General features: G+C 37.3%; 1 protein-coding gene across 1 annotated transcript in view; it reads left to right on the top strand.

Annotated features, from left to right (window-relative positions):
* The window catches only part of SLC4A10 (solute carrier family 4 member 10), a 146,884-nt gene that overhangs the window by 955 nt on the left and 125,962 nt on the right, over window positions 1–19,967 (top strand). The window lies entirely within an intron of this gene.

The raw sequence follows: 19,967 nt of genomic DNA, 5'->3' as shown, positions 1-19,967 counted from the left end.
AGATTCTGTTTGTGAATGGTGGTTCCTGCCTGGCACAGCAAATCTGTCTGGGGCAAGGAAAAGTCTCTTATGTACATACACAAGTGTCTGACTGCGCGTACACATCCCTGTCAACACACTGCATAGGTCTGTGGAGGCTTTGCTGCTCCTGAAATGGCTGTGTGTTAGCACGGCGAGCTGCACAACATTGACAAAGCTTGAAAGAGACAAGTCTCAGCTGCTGCAGGTTGATGAGATGCGCTCGTGGCAAGCCCGTTTTTCATAGGGTCTGTTCCCATCATCTGTTGACGTGGTCCATTTTGCAATCAGGTGGCAGGTTGCTACACAGTGTGAGGTTATCTCTTCTTTCTCTTTGTGGCAGGGACAGTTTTTTCCCATTGCTTTCTGGATCCCTTTTATGAATCTTACATTCTATTACTGGCTGCTCTCTCAGTTTCTGACAGTGGAGTAGAAGGTCCTGTTGCTTTCACTGACAGTCTGGCTGCTGAGTTCCTTTCTGTAGAGAGACAATTAAGTGTAAACCAAGTTTCCTTCTGTAGTTCATGACAGTGATTCCATGGAAGGTTTAGTCCTTGGTGTTCACAGGAATGCAGCAGTCAGTAGCAGTTTTGCTGTGGCTCATACCTTGCTGGGCTGAGTGCAAGTCTCACTTTGTCACCGTGTGCTGTCCCTGAGCGATGGCCACTGCGCAGGGAGCCAGCTTTCAGAAGGCACAACGTGCAGGATTGCCTTGGGCTGTCTGGCTTTAAATTTTGTTTCTCTGGGCTGTGCCCAGAAAAAACTGCTATTGCTGCGATTGAGAGCACCTAAGAAGATAATATTTCTTGTGTGCTGATGAGGGGACAATTGTCCCTTGTTCCCTCAGGAGCCCTGCCCTGGTGCAGTACCTCTCTGCAGAGCTGCAGGTCCCTGTCCATAGAGCTGCAGATCAGTGCTTGCTACCTTTGTGTCCTCTTTCCCACCTCCATTTACTACAGCTAATTAATTCAGTTGTATTTGCTTCAAGTGGGGGCAGGAGACATGTAATATATATATATATATATATATATATATATACTGTGGCATGTACCCCTGTCCCCTCTTGTGGTTTCTGAGTGGGCCTGTGCACCTCAACAATGCAACATTGATTTCTTGTCACAATCACGGCAAAAGGCACAGCTCCTTCAGGATTTTTGTTTCTGGTGATGTTTTCTCTGTGTGTCAGGCAGTAAAGCGTGTGTTTGTGCTGTGGCAGTCTCAGCCTGGCTGCTCTCTGGGGCCCTATAAGGCAGAAATGCCTTTTGCATGCTGGGAGTCTTGTACCTGGGGTCATGGCAGAGTTTGGGGAGCAGCAATAGGTGAGAACTGACCGGTGCCAAGGTCTGTTAGGCTGGGAGGTGATGTTGTGACACAGCTTTAGAGGGCTTCTGTTCTGGGGATCCATCCTCATCTTGACTGGAAACAAGCAGAGCAAGAATGCAAGCTGTAAGATGAATACAGGTCTGTTCCCAAGCGTTGTCCCAGTCCAGTGGGCTCTGGCTATGAAGAAAAGGCTTCTAGCAGAGCTTTTTCCCTGCAGGGGTTAGTCTGGGGACTTTGCTATATGCAACAGAGTTAATTTTTTTCTTTTTTGTGAAACTGTAACATACTATATAGTTTAATTGTTATTTCTAGTAAGGTTGAGAATGTAGTCCTTTATTAATTTTATTTGCTAATGGTGCTCAAAGATAGTGAAGCCTCAGTGAAATTTCCCACCAAAATCCCACAGTCTGTACAAAGTGGAATCTACTTTTATTCTAGTGTTAGTCATGTGTTATTTATTTATTATGCAAGCTTTTAATTGAAAACCCCAATTCCTAGCAATTTGAAAACTAATAAAGCACATTGTTATCTGTGGTTCTGGGGAACTAAATAATTTCCTTGTAAATTACCTGTCACTTGTTTTCGAAAACAGGTCTTATACAGAGACAATAGCTTTGTTAGCAGTTATGCTAATGTGTTTTTTTTTTTTTTTTTTTTGCAGCATGGACAAGTTTTGGTGAAAATTATTAGAAATCTATTGCTAATTTACCATAAGTGCAATACTGTATATATAAACAGCAAATTGTTGAAGCTGCTCTTGGAAATGCAAATATAGTCTTAATTTGTATTGTTCAGTAGCTATACTAATATGGTAACAAAATGTAGTTGTATGCTTTCAGAATCATCTGGTGATTTATGTATCAGTCATCAAGTATGTTTTTTTCAGTGATTATTCAGAATGCTTTAAATAGTTGTGAGTAATTGAAAGATTTCTGAGGAGTCATAATTTGTTTACAGAACAGGGGAAACAATCTGCAGACCTCCACAAAGATCTTCTGTTGATTTCCTAACAAAGAACTAAATATTGCGAGTTTGTTGTGTACATGTATACCTGATTGCATGGAAATTATTTTGAAAATTGTTGCTTTATTGTGACTTTCTTGGCAATTTATTCATAGCACAAGTTGTTCATATTTGTTCCTGTAGATTCTGGGTATCTCTCATACACAAATCAGAATTGGTTTTTAAAATAGGGTTGTAATTCAGTGGAAGTTTGATATTTTGGATAAAAGGAGGATATATAGATAAGGTGCAGATATTTTTGCTAACTATTTTTATGTTTGGCATGTTGTTTTCCTGTGTTTTCTGAAGGTAGCAGTAAAACTAAAAAAAAAAAAAAAGTGAAATTAACTTTTTCCTTTCCACACTTGTGTTCTCTCACCCTCCTCGTTCAGTCTTAAAATTAAAGAGCTATTTTGTTGTATTTATTTGTTTATTTATTTTTAAATGTCTTGCTCCAATCTGGTAGATACAAGGCCTTAAAGCATGATGTTGCTGAGCTATATGTGGGCGCTGCATATGCACACACTACAGTGTATGGTGTGTGTGCTCTAGGTAAGACAGTGTTTGTATCAAGAGCACTCTGGTGCTGCTGCAAATGGCACGCAGTTATTGCTGCTCGGCACTCTGTATGTGGGAGAATGGTATAGCAAGATCTTGGGAAGTAACTATTTTTGATGTAGCAGGTGAGTGTGGGAAGCTGCTCACACTAACAGGCCAAATTCTTTTGCTTTTGTTAAAGCTGAGTGGGCCCTTGGATGAGACGTGCAGATGAAATGCATTGCTCATTGTGAGGAGGGGTGTCAGAGCCTGACCCCGCGGTTGGTGTAACAGTGCTCGTTCCCAGTTCCCTTCCCAGAGCACAGCATTGTAGCAACACTCAAGGCAAGTTTGTAGAGACTGCAGGAATGCTGAGATTCTTTTGGAAAAATACAGAGGCAGTATTACATTTTCAAGACAAGAGTGCTGAGATAATGGCAACATTGAAATTAAAACCCTGAAGCTTAATTGGAAGTATAAATTTAGGACTGAATTTCTGCTCTTGGTATTTTCTTTATTATTGCCCGATTCTGAGATCTAAATAAAAGGAAAAAAGAAAACTTTCCCCAGAAAATGCTAGAAAGAAATGAAGTAACAATCACAACCATATATTTATTTGAGTCCCCCCAAATTCTCCTTTATATTTGCCAGTGTCACAGTTAAAAAAATACATCTGGATCACATGGTGTCCTCTGGTGTTTCTGTTTAAAAATAAATGACAGCCTGAGATATATTTGCAGAAAAAAAGTACTGTGTGGAAAGCATCCCACCTTAATGCAGCTATAACTTGTTTGATTTCTTCCTACAAATTCTACTTATTAAATGTATGCTTTCGATTTCCTCTGTTGATAATTGTATCTTCTCGCTACTTTTTCCTTTGGAAAAAATATAGAATGAATTCTAAAACAAAATGCTTCCACTGACATCTTTTAATGCTTCTTAAATAAGTAATGTTTACAGTTTCAATGGTTGAGAGGATTTAAGTAGGTGAGGGAATACTTAATCCACTGTGAAGTGTCTTAGACAATTAGTTGTGTGTCTGATATGAGGGAAAGCCATAGCCATTGCACGTTCCTTTCCTAGGTTCAGGTCTGCCTTGTAAAAAGCCCAGATATTGAAGAATTGCTTCTATCTGACTCCTTTTGCAATAATAACGCCATTTTGATGTCATACAAATGTGTTCACAAATTTTCAGTGTTGGTGCAGTTTAAAAGTTCTTCTCATGAAATGAAAAAAAGAGCGTAGCATACTTAAAGATAATTAAAATCCACCCTTGTTCTACAAGGTTGTTTATTAGGATAGGCAAGGTGAAAGTTGGAATAGATGATAAAGGCTATTGCTAAATATAGAAGAAATATCTTGGGGAAAAAAGAAGTTGCAGGGTGAAATGAGGGTAAATGAGGTGTGGAGTTTTGTGCAAACTTGGAGAATCGAGGGCATTATGGCTGACTGGTATGAAAGGCAAAAGGGAGCTGACTAAATTTCATGAGCAAAGTCTAGGAACAGAAGCAGGAAAACCAGGGCCTTTGCCTCCTTGTACAGCAGGCACAAAATAGTATCTTGAATTCTGTCTTTGCCAATTTCCCTGGTTTCCTACTTAGAACCTTTCCACGTTGTTTAATTCAGTATTTATGAGACATCACAAAGTTTATAAATAAATACATATGGAAATTTAGTGGAAATGTGAAAGATAAGGTCAAGATTTGCAAGATCTCAATTTTAATCAAACTGACCAGGAACTTTCTGCAAGAAAACTGGCGCAGTAATGTCACATATTTAGGAGAAATTCGGTGTGCTAGTTACATGAGCTAATATTTGGCATTTGTAAGGTATTAGTTGATCAGTGCAGTACTATATGTGTGTTTTGAGAAAAGAGTAGCAATTGTAGAACAATTCAAGAACAACAAAAATTAGCGCGGGCCTAAAAATGTGTAAGAGCGTTTGAAGAAACTGGGATTCCTTAGCATGGACACACACGTTTGGTATGTAATACTGATGCAAAAAGGATCAAGCAAGGGAAGGGATCCCTAACCAAGAGAAAGGTTATAGGACAATTTTAAAAGCATGTTAAGGAAAGCTGTCTGATGCTAAGAGTGGTGTAGTAATGGGACAAATTGTCTGGTATGTTTGTGGAGTCTGTTACCCATCTGTAGGAATAGGTCAGACAGTTATTGCTGCTTTAGAGCTGAGTAATGGACAAGAAGACCTCATGAGATCTCTTTCAGTCCTATCATTCTGTGAAAAGAGCTCACTTTTGTCTTTTTGGCACAAGAATGTTATAAATGGATGATAGACTAAGTGCAAACTAAAGAGAAAAAAGTAATTTATCTGGATTACAAATGTTGATGCCCTCAGTTAAGTCCACCTAAATAGTGAATTTACTATAAACATTTACATTTGCTGTAAACATATTCAAAGAGTATCTTGCAATGATAAATGCTCACTGTTGATCTATTTTGTTTCAAGCAGGTTTTAAAACCATAAAATGCAACATTATTTATTAATTTGTGTCTGCAAAATGCCAATCTGAAATGTAGATTTTTAAGCCTTTTGGATTCCTCTTGACTTTTTAAAGAGTGTAGGACTCTGTCTGCATCAGTGAGGCTGCAAGAAGTTCCAAGACAAATTTCCCTGGGAGCAATTACTGTCACAGCAATTAGATGTGACACTCAAAAATGACAGAAAATATTGCATGTTTGTGAAGCTTTTGGAAAGAGATTAAAAATTCTGTACCTTTTTCTGGAAACTTTTATTAATAGTAGTTAAAATGCTATAAATTCAAAATACCCTTGATCTGAAGCCACTATTTTGAAGAATAGTTCCAGATACCAGTCACTAGCAATTGTGCTAGGTTATCTCTAGAGACATTCATAGTCACTGAAACTATGTAAGGATGGAAAAAAGACCCAACCCTGCTATTAGATCCTGGCAAGAATGAAAAATGGGTACTTTAACTGTAATTAGTCTGGCAAAAAATGCCATTAAAGTCGAAAGCAAAATGCCATGTCTTTTCCAGAGAGAAGATGGTAGGTACATATAAACTTCCCTCTCGTAGGAATGTGCACAGGGGTAGTAAGCATGCAAAAGCAAGAATGTGACTTCATGTCACATCTGAAAATTTTGAATTCTGAATACCACTGAAAACTTTGTGGTGGTTGTGTGGTATCAAGGATATTCATAGTGTTGTAAATATGATTAGGAAATAAAGGCACAATGAGACAGATTGTGTGTAAATTTTAAGCGCTTTAGATGTTTTTTTTCTATAGTACTGACTAGTTGTCTTGAAGATTTTATTTATAAAGTCAAAGAAGAGCATACACAGGGAAATAAAATTATTCTCCTGCTATACTCTATAATATGAAGAATGTAACAAAAATTAGAATTTCCTGTTGCCTGTGGAAGAGTGGGCATTTGTCTACCTTTGAATTAATGAAAATGGGATAACCTGTATCCATTTTCCTAAAATGCATTAAGCATTTCTTTTAATCATTTTTATGACCTATTTAAGTAGCTACCAAAATAGAACCAGAGTGTCCCAGAACAGTACATTATCATGTCAGCAGAAGGGATATTAAATGTATTGGTATTTTAAAAGAATTTATAGAATAAAATTAGTTCCCTTCTGCCCCCTCATCCCCCAGTCTGTGCAGCAGTTGCTGCCAGCCTTCTTAATGCTGTTCCTCAGAAACAACTTAGCTTCCAGTTCTTTTGAGACTATTGCTACTTCATTTGAAGCTTGTACATGTTTCCAAGGTACCATCACCATGGCAAATCTTCATGCAGTATCTGCAAATCTGCTCTGGGCTGAGATTTTGACATACTTTACTTTTTTCAGTAAATTTCATAACTTGGATTGTAACTCATGTTATCCATCTCCTTCAATTGGTGTTATCCTTTCCCTTTATTTGAAGAGAAGATAGAAATGCTCAAACATAAGACTTCACTGACTGTATAATTGTCTTTTAGAAAACTTCCACTTTATTATGTTTTTCCTCTTTATGACTGTGCTATAGTGAAATATTTAACTATGTCCACTTGTTTTTATTGCAATCTTATAATAGCTTTTGAAATTAAATGTAGTAATGAGCTGTAAAAGCACTCATAAAGCTGTGTTTCGTACTCATCTGAGAGTCTTCTCATGAAAATTCTGATAATGAGTGAATTCCTTGTTTTGGGAGAAGCAGCTGAATGATTTCAGATCAGGTGAATATGCTCTCAGAAAATAGCATTGAGAAGTGCAGAAACCTTCATGCTTATCCTCACCAATTTCAGAAGAAGGAGTTTTTTCTGTAGTGATCTGTCTGGATTTCCCCATCAGCATCAAATGTGTCTCTTGCTTTTGGAATAACCCCTCACCCTCAGTCCTCCTCTTGTAGGGGAATAGATTGAGAAAAACCCTGCTGTGGAGTATACACTGAAAACTCATGTAACTGATGTGATTTTGTCTAAAACAACATAGGCAGAAAAAGGCTTTTAATGAATCTTTTAAAGAAAAAGCCACATTCAGCTTTAGAGAGGATGAAATGTTTTTTTAGTGATCTATAATTTGTGCCATTTGATTGTGTTCATTTCAGATCGTCTTACCAGAAAGTTCAGGGCTTTGTGTCTGCTGTATCTGAATTGATTTACTTTGGCCAGCAAATATGTGAATTTTTTTTTCTATTTGCCCAGCCCCAGGTAGATGAGAGGTTTCTAAATGTTAGCCAGTAGGGCCCAGAGCAACACAACTGCAGTTGCCTCTGGAGTGAAGACCATTTGAAAAGAAGCAAGTAACTCTCCACTGAATATTTGTGAATTATGATTTTTTCTCTCCAATTCTCTGTCCAGTGCTGGCCAAATTTGGGCAAAAATAACAGAAGCAGCAAAGCCCTTTTTTGCCTTGAAAAATATCAAACTGCTGAAGAATGTGCATGCTTTACAGGAGGGCTGCTGACAAGCCAGCTTTGGAGGACAAGAGATGTTTTTGAGAACTGGATGTAGGATTTGCCTTGGTCTAACTTCTGCTACAGGAACTGTGTTCCCATAAGCAGATATTGTGTACATGGTAACAGAATTAGAGATTGCAAACCCCAGTAAATTATAGCCAAAACCCACCAAATCCCAAAGATATCTTACCCTGTCTTCCTCCCCCTAATTTCTCCACAAATGTGAAACTTGTTAATATATGTATGCCTATGAAAAATGTTAAGATAGAAAGTACAAATTGAACTATGTAAAATAATCTTTTGAAGAAAAATATGAAAATATTTAAGCTAACTAATGAAAGTTATTATCAAAACATGTGAGATATGTAAAACCTGACTAAATTGTTTTGTTTATTCTTCTTTGAGTGATTCAGACTTATACAATCCAGTCTGTTACACATTCATATGACTAATGTGTCTCGGGTAGCTCAGCACAAAGGATGTAGGTTTGGATGATGCATCCAATGCAGGATCTGAGAAACTCTGCTGGGAAAGTAGCATTCTTGCTCTGAAATAACTGTTTTGAAATCTAAACCAGTAGAAATTATGATTCCAAAAGTGGTCTGATATTAAGATCAGCTCATCATATAAAAATTCTGAGTAGTGTTTCAGTGGCAATATTAGAAACAGCTATCTCTGCAAACCAATTCTGTGTGACTCTTAGACTACTAAAATTGCTAACTATGACACTCATCAAAAGTTATTAACTCTTTAATATTTATTTGCTTGTGTCTGTCTCTCTTGGATTGCATATAAAGGATGGCTGTACAGAAACACTGCTGCAAGGCAGACAGAATCAGAGCCTTCTCTTCCAGTCCCTTAGTTGTGTGAGCTGACCTTGCATAAATGCCATGTTTACCCTTGAGAAAAATTGGGCTAATCTGCTTTGTGCTTGGCATCCCACAGGAATAAACATGGTAAGAAGAAAGAATATTAAAGCATGGCTAAGATGGTGTAAAAACTTTAGGTGGTTATATTTTTTGTTTATTTGTTTGGGAAAAAAGTGGTGTGAACTTTTTGGGATGCAGACTGTGTGGGTGCAGGGTCTGTCACTCACTGGTCCTGGTCTGTGACACGGGCTAGGACAGCACACATATGAGTAACAAGCCTGCTTAGTAACGTGATTGCAAACAAATTCATCTCTGGCAATACAAAAATCTACTTATTTTCTCTAAGTTTGTTACTCTCCAGACTGCTCGTGGAAATTACTGAACTACTGTAGCATAATAATTTTGACTGTAATCACATAAAGTGCTTGCTCTAAGAGTTCAAAATAATAATGGTTATAAATTGTGAATGGACGGAGTTTACCTCTCAGTTTGTATTTTTTCTTTTTAGAATAAGAAAACTTCCAATTTTCATCCACAACAAATATAAAATTTTATGGAATAGGGCAAATGCTTTTTTATGGATATAAAATAATAAGAAATTATAAAACCCAAAGCAAATTTAGTAGCAAATCATTATTAACTTTTTTGTTTCTGCTATAATCTTGCAATCTTATAACTTTGACACCAAGAGCACTCCCATATTCTAGTTATTTATTTGGAAGTTAAATAAAAAAATAGGCAAGATTTTGGCTCTCATGGTAGAGATTAAAAATGTGAAAGCATCAATCTTGATAATCCAGAAGGCAAAAAACATCCTATGTGTGCTTCTTTCTGTATCTCATTTTTTGAGGCAATATCTTGATTTTTAGGTGCTACTGCTGGCTGTCAATATGCTGTGTCTGGAACAAACTTGCTTTTCCCCTGGAGTGGTTTTCTCTCTTCTGTCCAGCGTGTTCATTGTCCAGGATATGCCTCTTTCCAGTGCTGTGCTGTACTCAGGCATTTCTTCCTGCTCTTCTGTTTCTTGTGCTGCACACAAGTGTGTGAGTGTGTGTCTGAAAGTTAAGTGGCTGCTGATAGGAACTCAATATAAATAGATATTTCAGACAGCTTTCTTCACATTATTTTTTAATTTCTTCAAGAAAAAAAAAAGGAGAATACTAGATGTTATCTGACCTGTCTGCAGCTTTCATGGGGTAGAGACAGTTACCATCTGGCATGGTCTCAGATAATGTCATTGATGGTAGCCCTGAGGGCTGGCAACTTGAGACTGAGCTTTCAATTTCAGGGCTCTAAAGTCTGGATCATATTTTGGTGTTACATGAATCAGGATTTCTTGGATAGTGGGGAAATAAATTCTGTTCAAATTGAAGCTCTTTAGATTAGGAGTTCTGGAAATGAGGCAATTCAGGAGACAGAGGATGTGATACTGTGAAAAACAAAGAATTAAAAGTCAATACAGAATAAATCCAAATTATTTCATTATGGCAGAAATAGTAAATTTCATTAACATTTATCAATTGCTAAGTTAAAAATGAGAGAAACATTTTTGAGGAAGTATAGAGTTCAAGTGCAGAAATTACAGTGTTGAAGGGTATTGTGGAGGCCATGCAAGTAAATAGGTTAAAAAGGAATTAGGTAATTGAGCACAATGATCCTAATTCAGCAGATGCAATCACCAGCTTAGGAAAACTTTAAACTGCTGATCACCAGAATGAGGGACTGAATACCAGAGGAAAGACCATTTACTAGTTCCCTTTTTCCCCTTGTGCAATAAGAACCAAATAGTGGGGTAACCTGAGGGAAGATACTGGATTTCAGAGATTTCTTTGGTTCTGGTTTTGTTTTCCTTACTGGGGTCTTTGAAATAGCTTTGCAGGGATGGGGTATCTCTCAGATGGTTCTGTGTAAAAGGAAATAATTCTCTTTGGTCTTACCAATTACTCATTCACCTGTAGATGACATAATTTGAAAATAGCAGGTTATCCAAAATGAGCCTTTCTTGTGCCAAAGAGTTAATTTTCGTTCTGATCAGTTAAATTTTTTTGTTGGATTGGATATTTCAGGAGAAAGTTCCTGTTTGAGAGGTCCCAAACATAGGAGAATGCAGAACCTGCAGAGCCTCAGATGTTTTACTAATGAGCAGCAGTGACCTGGGAGAGGCCAGTCAGACTGTGTTCTTGCTCAGTTCAGTAGCAAAGGGAGGAGAACACCGGTCTGCTCTTCCTGTGCATTCTCATTTTCACACAAGCAAATGAGACATCTATATGGGGATGTCTTCCTGGGCTTGTGAACTGCTGTCCTTCCCCAAAGCACCTCCCTTTGCTGAATTTTGGGGGTTTTCTTGAAGCCATAGCTCTGGTTGTTATCATGGATCCGATTTTTGAAAAATCCACATTGCTTGCCAGAAGGTTCTATGATCATTGAGAACGAGCTGCCCAGCAATTTATAGGCTTCATCTGTGACAAGACTTGCTTTGTATAATAAATAAAATACTTGGTTTTTACAATGGGCAAATAGTTGTACATTGTTTTGCAGATTCAGGTGTGAGCTTCAGAGGAGGGCACAAGGCTGCCCCTGAGCCAGGCAGAGCCCTTGAAGGCGCTGCTGATGGATGCCAAGAGCTTTCAGTGTAATTGCATTAATGTCAGTTTGCGGCCCTGGGTGTTGCTGGGACCAGCTGTGTGTAATTCAGCGGCTGGGCCCTAGATGGTGTCAGCCTTGGCTCTGCTGCTCGCTGCTCTTCCCTCCAGTGTTCATCGGGAGCTTTGCTTGGTAAATGAGGAGAGCAGAGCGCATTGCAGGCGTGTGACAGCACATGGCTCTTGAAATGTGAAACCAACGCGGAAGAGTTTCCAGGAGTTAGGAAATCTCTTAGTTTCAAAGAACCCCACTAATTTTGGTGCTTCAGTATTTGGATACTGAAACAGCTGAGTTTTTGGTCTCCTGTTACTCTGCAGTTTCACATCAGAGCATCCTGGTCAGTAATACCAAGCAATATGGTCATGCATGCTCTCAGAAAGATCTGTTTTTCAGATGCATAAACACTTAATATGTTGGAAAACCAGCAATTGTTTTTATGTATCATTGTACATAAACACTCAGTAACACTCCATGCAAAAATCCTGTATCTTCAGATGGATCAGAATAGACAAAAAACCAGGTTTCTAATTTACACCATGGCAAATACTAAATAAATTAAAATTATTTAAAATATTTAAATTATTTAAATCAATGTTCAGAAGTGCTAGACTAAAAATACAATGCTCACATCTGTAGTAAAGTGATGTTCATGAAATGCTTTTCTTGCAGGACTAGAAACTAGATGCTGTGTTGAAACATTCATAAAGAAATCTAACAGAATACTTTCTGTGTCAGGATTAAGGAATTATGTTTTCAGTTTTGGATTATATTTTGCTGAGAAATAAAATTAAATTCTATTTTAAATATTAATTTTTCAGGTTTGAAAGTTTGGGCTTAAAAAATCTCAAATATTTTACCAATATTTTAGTCTCAATCTCTAGTTTTGAACTTGACCTATAATAAAGAAATAACCACATACAGAAGGTTCTCCATACATAATTTTTTTTATGAGACTATAAGACTTTATTTAGGAAGGTGCAATGCATTGTAACTTGATTGAAACTGATGAAGTTGCCCAAGATTAGTATTAGAAACTAAAAAAGAATTTCTCTCTCAAGTATTTCTGTAGTACTTTTACAGTCTACACAAACATATTTTAGCATCTTGTTTTCATATGCAAACATCTTCATACTTTTACCTTTGTTTTCTTTTTTTTCTCCATTTCTTTGGTTCTCTCTTTATCCATTGTGCCCCACCATCAGGAGGAGATTACAACGTGATTGTGTATATGGCTCTGTACAGAACCGGTTTTTGAATCCTGTCAGCTGAGAGCTACAGTGGCAGCAACCTGAAATTAACTTAGAGACTCAGGATCCTAATCACTGGGTTTTGTGCTGCTTCAGCTGTCTGCGTTTTCAGCCAGCTAAACCAAGTCTGTGTTACTTGCAGATGTGTGATAGAGCAGATGGGTGGGTCAGCTCAGGATTCATTCAAAGTTGAGAACCCAGCTGGGAGTAGAAAAGGCAAGAAAGCCTTTCTTCCACATAGTACATGGAGTACTAGAGAAGATGGGTTCTAACTTTTGAAATTTAAAGGATACGTACACAAAGTTTCAAAGAAGTTCAAACATCAAAAATCCTCCTGAGATTTCAAAAAAAGACATGTAACTAGGTTTTGTGTTGTGTTTGCACTGAATTGGACTCTTGGGAAACTTACCTGATTAAAAGCCCCACAGAAACAAAACAAACAAACAGAAACCCAGCCATCCTTCAAATGCTGTAATTTTCTGACAAAATAGTGCAAAATTGACAATGATCAATATGTTCGTGCACATACAGCCACCAGATCTAATACATCTTGCTTTCCTCTTCAGTATACCTGCATTGTTAAACTAACAATTGTGAATAGATCTCTCTTTTTTATTTTGAAAATATCTAAACACCTAGCAGTAAAGCAAGGTTCAAAATAGACTATTTAACTAAAATAGCCTAAAAGCTAATTTAAATAACGTTTGTATGATTTTTGTTTTAAATTGTTCTGCTTTGCTTAGGGCACGGTACAAAGGGGCAGAACCTGGAGACAGAGAGCTAGGCAGGCAAGATGCCGGTGGCAAAGTCTGCTGTACATTTGCTTTGTCAAATGCTTAAGGTTGTTTATTTCTCTAGGTGCCTTTTAGCTTTCATCCCCTTCAGCAATGCTGAACCTGTTCTCAAACTGTGTTTTCCTTGTGAGCTCTCTAATGGGATTCTTTCTGCTACTGGTTTTCTTTTGGAGGAGACAAAAAACCCCCCTGTTCTCTCATTTACTTCTTTCTGTTACAGATGAGCATAGACTAAAATAGGAGTGCAGTCTCAACAGTCCATTTGTGGCTTGAGAACATCTTCTGGATCACTATAGCATGAATAGACTAATATGATATACCTAAGGTTCTAGGTAATCAGTCTCTGTATTTCATAATTTGGATTCTTTGCAGAGTGTAGGGAGTTTTCAGGTCATATTGCTTGAAACATAATATCTGAATTGCTGCTATGATTTGTGCTGGCTTCCAAAATCTTCTTGTTTTCTAAAACTAGCAGGGAAAAAAAGTAGAGGGACTCTATTTTTTTACCTCTCAGTATTCCCATAAAGCATTGGTGATACAGCTGCAGTTTCTCTCCAGCATCTGTGAAAGCACTTGTTTTTTATTTATATATCTATCTATCTATCTATCTATCTATCTATCTATCTATCTATCTATCTATCTATCTATATATATCTGATATATATATATAACTGATATATATATATCTGATATATAGATACTAACTGATATATTAATAACTGATCCACCCCAGTGAATTGCAGCTGGATCTCTTAGTGGGCCTTTGACAGGATTGTGCAGAAAATAGGGATTGCTAGTGCTTTGCAGAGGTTTCATAAGGCTTCATGAGGCTTCATGTTGCATTTGCTGAAGTTCATGTTGTTGCATAATTTATTGAAAAAGTTATTTTCTTCTTAATTTGCATAATTGGTTCCTTTTTAACATATGAAACTTCATCTGATTCCTATAGTAATTGGAATCTTTATTTTTTACATGTTTAACCTTATTTTTTAACTGATTTTTTTTTTTTTTGCTGTTAAGAATTTGACAACAGTTTATTTGCTGTTGTTTCAAAATAGGAATGAAATTTTGGTTTGATTATTATTTACATAGGGGAAATGTGGTCATTTTGGTGGCAGATATAGCAAGACTTTAAAGGTAAAAAATCTTTGCATACTGAAGGAGTTTTTCACTTAAGGAGAAAGAATTTTCTCCAACTAGTTATGATCATAAAATGGATTCAATAATCTTTTTCTCCCTCTGGAAAAGATTTTTTTAAGGTTGAATGATATAAAGTTTCTGAAAATAGGGCAACTGTTATTAGAATAAATGACAAAAAATGTAGTAAAAGATTTATCATGTGAATAATGTATTTTTGCTTGGAGGCTTACTTATATTTAGTCTGTGTTATAAATATCACAGTTGTAGTAATTTTTGTGGTAGAAGAATCACAGCAGTAATAGTTCTTATACATAAGTAACACAGTTCTGGGCATATTTCCTAGCAACTTGTTATAAAATTTAGATGACTAAATATAAAGATAGACATTTTCATGATGTTGCTGAAGTAATTTTGCTGCTCATTGAGTTTTACTGACATCTGATAATCACCTGAGTATGTATCTTTATCCCCTTGTTTCTAAATGTTATGTCCATTCAAAAATGCTTCCAAATTTAATTTTGTTGTGAAGTTGTAAAGCCTCATATAAATCCCTGCAGTAATGTTTTATGATTTTTATTTTCTTATTGTCTTACTGACAAGATCAATTGTTTTTTCTAAGTTAAGTCAACTATCAGGAAGATTTTTCTCTCCTCATGTGTTGTCTCTTGCTACTAAGGAATGAACAAAAACTTGATTAGTATGTGATTAGGTCTCTGTACCTGATTCCTTTAGGCCAGAAATGTTCTTACCCTTTACAGTTAAAAGCTAATTTATCTGTGAGCCATTATCTGGGAAATGGCTAAGATCAGCAAGGGTATTTACCTCCTGACAATGCAAATAATTTCATTATTGTTTCTAGCAATTGTACTAAGAAAAAGCCTGTTACCTTGTGTTTTTTCGGTCTAGCACTTCTGGGTGTCTGGAAAGTTGCATATTTAATTTGATTCAATTTTTTGAGTTCTAAGGGCTTTAATAATCTCACTTTTAAAAGGATCTTCAAGCTTAACTTGAATTTTACAGTGGAAAACTAACACCTGTTCATTTGAATTATGCCTTCCTAAACGATCCTAAACAATTCACCTCAATGGTCAGTTTAAGTAACACCTTGTTATCATATCTTCTTAAACCATTTAAGCTTTATGTTCTTGATCTCTTTTCTAAGTGAACAAACTTGTTGACAACTTTATGGATTTCATGAAGCTTTTGGGAAATACACCTCTATCTCCTTGGTTAGATTTTTTTCAAGTCAAACCCAAAAGAAGAATTTTAAGAAATTAAATCCTGGTGTACAACCTAAATGATTCAGACTTGTAAAATGCACTTAGTACAGTTAGAAATAGTTAGCTATTAAAGCACAGGTAGTGGTAAAATATGAACAGAATGGGAATGATCTGTTCTTTACTGGAAAGATTATTTGCCACATTTCTAAATTTTTAATGCATATTATAATGCTTATTATCTTTGTACCTGTGCTCCTCAGACACTAAAAATGGTGATGTTACATCATTGTCTGTCAAAAGCAGGAGCAGCATTGTTCTTTCATCTATTTGACTTATTCCAGAAAGGATGCTGTGTGATTCTGTTGAGAGACTCTTGAATTTCTTGGAGTCTTGATGTTTAAGGTGATTTTGAAAATTAAACCAAAAATCTTTTGCTGTTATTTTGCACTGCTGAGCAGTCAAATCATCACTCACTGTTTTTTAATTTATATGTAATGGAAAATCCATTGGGGAAACACATCCTGTGGAATTGGTTCAAGTTCTGCTGTTCGTGAATCTACAGGGCTTCATTAAATCAATACCCTTGTTTAAAATAACTATATGCATAATTGGACTCACTTATGATAAATCCCTTGCAGATAACTGTGTGAAGCATGGAGTAAAAGGACTGGAAAGGAGGGTGCATGTGCCAAGGGAAATACTCAGCCAGCAGAGATATGTGAACTCTGGTTAGAGCAGTTAATTGCAATTGATGCCATTCATGTGTTGCAGGAATGTTGCAACTTTCTCCTGACAAAAGCTCTGTGGTTCCAATGCTGTGTTATTCTGGAGAACAAATCATAACAAAAACACAAAAACAGAACAAAACAAGCTGTTTCTTTAGACACCTTAGTGAATTTTTAGGATAAGAAACTTTACACAATAGTTCTGGTTCTTGTGAATTTGAGTGCTGCTTGTGTTAATGTGGTCTGCCCTGCATACTTAGTGTGTTATCCTCTCTAAGTAGGTATTTGTTAGTGCTGGGCAGTGGCATGGTATGTTCTTGAAGGAACTTGCGACCACATTTTCTCACAGAGGTCATTACTAGGTAGAGGTGAAAGACCTTGCAACTGAGCGCTCAGAAGTTGTTTTTAATGAGCTTAGGGTTAAGCAGGGAGCATTAGGGATAATAATGTTTGTGAACCTTGTGGGCCATTGTGAGTTTGAGCTGGTTCCAGCAGTTCTCTTCCGGCCTGGCATGAAGCATGGCTGCCATCTTGATGACGGAAAACTTTTTGCACTATGGCAAAATTTGAGAACCTGGTTCACATGTTTTTGACCTTGTGTGGATAAAATAAACCCAGAAGTGGAGGCAGTTCTGCCACAGCAGCATGGCACTGTGCCTCTGCTCTAGCTACGTCTGTCCAGGGGAGCGCCCGGTCAGCCTGACCACAGCAGGACACGCGTGTGGCTGTGCTGCCTCAGGGCTGGCAGCTGATGCACTGCTGTGCCTTTGCACCACTCACCTGAGATTACCCACACGTCTGACATTTGACAGGACTAAAGCTTCTGAGTTTCCTGGTCATTTATGAAGGTTTTAGCCTTATTTTCAATAGAGTCTCCTGAACTTGGTGCAGGTGTTGGTGCTCAGTGTGAGGGTCTGGGTTAGGTGCCTCGACAGGGTGTTGGGTGTTGATCTACTCCCACAGCTCCCTGAGCTTCTCTGTGGGCAAATGGTGGCTGTGCTCATGGCTGTGTGTCAGTGGTTCAGTGATTAGTGTAATTATGCAGGACATGAGACATGACTTCAACTCCTTTTGCTTTTTTGGAAGGATAACCCACTGTTTCTGTTGTCTCAGGCTCTGGCTGCTGTTGGGCTCTGGTGAGACCTCAAGTTTCTTGGCCCTGTGAAGACTGATGTGTCTCACAGCAGAATTTTAGCCCTAAATGAAACTTTAATATTAGAAAGCGCAAACAGAATGGCCTCTAGGCCAGGTGGATGCAGGTCTTTCTGAATCGTTTTTCACCTCATAAGCTTGTATGTGGTGTGCTTTTTGTTTAAGCTTAAGACTTGCTTTGAATTTATCTACGTTCTCTCCAGATTTCATTGTGAGCTTTTTCTCAATCTGTCTTTCTTAGTCTTTTATACTAGGATTCACTTTTTAATGACTGCCTAATGATATCCAAAATGTATGCTGCTGAGCATAAGAAAGAACTTAAGTACTTTGCTTTTATCCTGGGTAGTTTGAGATCACCAACATCTGTCCTCTTTGTTACTGTCATTATTCCAGTCATCTTCTGAAGACAGTATAGGCCATTGTTTTACTGAGAGCACTAACTGGATTTTTTTTCTTTCCAGTAACATACTTCAAGAGGCTTTCTAGATGTGATTAAGCCTTTTCAAATCAAGTGAAAAGTAGGGAAATAAGATATGGAATGAGAAAAAAAATGTTTTAATATAAGCCCAGAGTATTTTTTAATTGCATGTAGAGCATTACATGGGCTTTTTTTTTTCAGTGCCAGACATATGCATTTATATTTCCCACCAACATTTGCCTGGTGTGAGTAGGAGTTTAATCAATAAATTCTTTCTTTTATTTTTTTTTTCTCCTAGCTAGAGGATTTTATATGAAAGCCTTACTCTGAATTACCATAAAGCAAATGTGAATCTAAGAAAAACTGGGGAAAATGTTTACACTGTACAGGGAGAACAGATAACTTTTGCAAATAAAATCAGATTTTTGTCTTTTTATTAACATCAGCAATTAAGTATTACTTCCTAGAATCTGATTATGTAAAATTCCCAGTGACAGCATGTTGTTTATGAGTTTTGAAATGATACTTTCTTTGTTAGAGTGCCAATTCCTTTGGTACGTATTTCCTCTGTCACCTGAGGCTATTTTTCCAACACATAACACATGTGATTTTTTTTCTGCTTTCTGAATAATCAGCTTTTCCTTTTGCTCATTAAGCATAAAATTACAGCCAAGGTATTAATGCAGTACAATACACACTGTATTAAAATTGACCAGTCTCTACCACATACTAAGTTCTTTTTGTCTATTACCTAATTAACATTAATTAGTTCACTACATTTAATGAATGTTATGTAAAACTCAACATTTTTTACCTTTAGGATAACTGTGACATACAATCTAATGTGTCAGACTGGGCTGAATGATTATGCACTCATATGAATAATTAATGCACTCTATATTTAATATTTTAGTGTACGGACTACCTTGACAGACTGGGTGCAGCCACGGTGCTGGATGTGGGGGCTCTGCTGGGAAAGGAGCAGCAGGAGCCCCCTGTGAGAGCTCTGCTTGGGGAGAAAGGAAAGGATGAACCTGAACAAATATCAGAGCCTTGCTGATACCAGGTACCCCTCAGCCTGAGTTCCCAGCTGGAACAGAGAAAAAGAGATGCTTGGCTCTGACTTCTGCTTTTTGCACCTTTCACCTCCTTTCACTGCTTTGCTGGTAGTCCTGGTTCAAATCAGAAGTGCTAAATACTACTATTCCTGCTAATGTTGATGATGAGAATTAGTATAAAATAAAATAAGTGTATTTCTTAAGAAGAACCTTGCACTTGGGCTATGAAAATCAGGAAGATAATGGTTGAATTCTAATTTCTTAAGTTGCTTGAAAAATCGGTTTTACCAAGATCCTGCTGTTTTAGACTAATTCTGTTTTAATACTTGTGATAGCTGCCCTAACTTCGTTATGTCTTGGGTTAAGAGAAATGCAATTACATATAAGAAAGATTATGGACCTGCAGAAAAGGTCAAGTTGAGTGGAGATCAACCTTTCTCTTGCAATCAAGTATTTTCAAAGTGTTTTCTGTGACCTGTTGTGCTTTGGTAGCATATGAGAATTTTTGTCTTCCTGAGTATGGGAGAGGCTGGTGGTCAGCCTTTGGCATTGCCTTGTGCACCATCTGGGGGGAGTGCCCAGTGCTCCACACCTTCCTCTGTGATTGACACACATGAAGATATTTTTACAAAGATTAATATTGTTAAAAACTTCTTTTTAGAAGACCCAAAGTCTTTGCTTACCTCACCAGTACAAAAATAATAGACAGTTTAAGTTTCCATGTGGGCATAATGCCATCCAGCTATAAATCCCACTGGCTGCAAGGCTTTGCACAAGGTCACACTGATGACCTGGAAAATAGGCTTAGATGTAGGAATGTCAACTTGGTAGAGTGGCTTTGAGAGCGTGAGTGAGAGAAAGCAAAACGCATTTTTCTTGGAATGGATTATGAAGGT

Source organism: Ammospiza caudacuta, chromosome 8 (genome assembly GCF_027887145.1).
Source record: "Ammospiza caudacuta isolate bAmmCau1 chromosome 8, bAmmCau1.pri, whole genome shotgun sequence".
Classification (NCBI taxonomy): Eukaryota; Metazoa; Chordata; class Aves; order Passeriformes; family Passerellidae; genus Ammospiza; species Ammospiza caudacuta.
The sequence above is the reverse complement of the archived record's forward strand: the minus strand, read 5'-3'. Positions and strand labels throughout refer to the sequence as shown.